Source organism: Mustela nigripes, chromosome 1 (assembly GCF_022355385.1).
Source record: "Mustela nigripes isolate SB6536 chromosome 1, MUSNIG.SB6536, whole genome shotgun sequence".
Taxonomy (NCBI): domain Eukaryota; kingdom Metazoa; phylum Chordata; class Mammalia; order Carnivora; family Mustelidae; genus Mustela; species Mustela nigripes.
The window spans coordinates 85,760,873-85,762,087 of record NC_081557.1 but is presented as its reverse complement, the minus strand read 5'-3'; the positions used below and the strand labels follow the sequence as shown (position 1 = coordinate 85,762,087).

At 46.8% G+C, this 1,215-nt stretch overlaps 1 pseudogene; it reads right to left on the bottom strand.

Annotated features, from left to right (window-relative positions):
* Positions 1-4: 4 nt before the first annotated feature.
* LOC132019920 (glyceraldehyde-3-phosphate dehydrogenase-like) lies at positions 5-820 on the bottom strand (annotated as a pseudogene).
* Between the last annotated feature and the right edge of the window lie 395 nt (positions 821-1,215).

The following is a 1,215-nucleotide window of genomic DNA, read 5'->3' as shown; positions in this document are numbered from 1 at the left end:
CTATCTGATCCTCAGTGAAGCCCAGGATGCCCTTGAGGGGGTCCTCTAATGCCTGCTTCACTGGCTTCTTGATGTTATAGTACTATGCACCTTTCTTCAGGCAGCAGCTCAGATCCACAACTGACACTTTGTGGGTGGGGACATGGAAGGCCATGCCAGTGTGCTCCCTATTCAGCTCAGGGATGACCATGCCTACAACCTTGGTGGCATCAGTATAGAAGCAGGAATAATGTTCTGGGAAGCCTCTCAGCTATCATACCACAGTTTCCCAGCTGGGCCTGGCAGGGTCTTCTTGGTGGCAGTTATGGCATAGACTATGGTCACGAGTCCCTCCACGATGCCAACGTTGTCATGGATGACCCTGGCCAGAGAGGCCAAGCAGCTGGTTCTGCAGGAGGCATTTCTGACAGTCTTGAGGAAGTTTTCGTACTTCTCATGGTTCACACCGATCCCAAACTTCAGGGCATTGGTAGAATGGGTAGAGATGCTGATCTTCTTGGCCCCAGCTTCAAGTAAGGCACAGCCTTCTGCCTTGGACTCCACAGCATACTCATCAGCAGCATCACCCCATTTGATGTTGGTGGGATCTCAGTCCTGGAAGAGGTAGGTGGTTTTGCATTGATGACAAGTTACCTGCTTTTTGCCTTGACTGTGCCTTTGAGTTTTCCATGGATGGATTCATACTGGAACATGTAGGTCATGTAGTTGAGGTCAATGAAGTTGTCCTTGACGGCAACAGCATCCACTTTGTAATGGCTAAAAACAGCCCCGATGACCGGCTTCCCAGTGCCACCAAATATATTACTCCAACCTTTACCATCTTGTCTTTGCGATGATGCTGTTACTGCACCAGAAGATGTGGCTGTGTGTCCGACGGAGGAGCATGAAGTCCAGTTTTTTACCAATTTATTTATTTTTTTAATTTAATTTTATTTATCCATTTGAGAGAGAGAGATAGAGAGAGAATGAGAGGGGAGAAGGGCAGAGGAAGGAGCACCTCCCCCATGGAGCTGGCAGCCTGATATGGGACTCAATACCTGGAATCCAGGATCATGACCTGAGCTGAAGGCAGTTGCTTAACCAACTGAGCCACCCAGGTGCTCCTGTTTCTAATTTCTTGATAAATCTTCCTTCATCATCATTTTCACAATGTCTTCTCCTTTTTACCTCTTTAACCATTTACAAATAACATTAATGAATAAATTTATCTCTGTT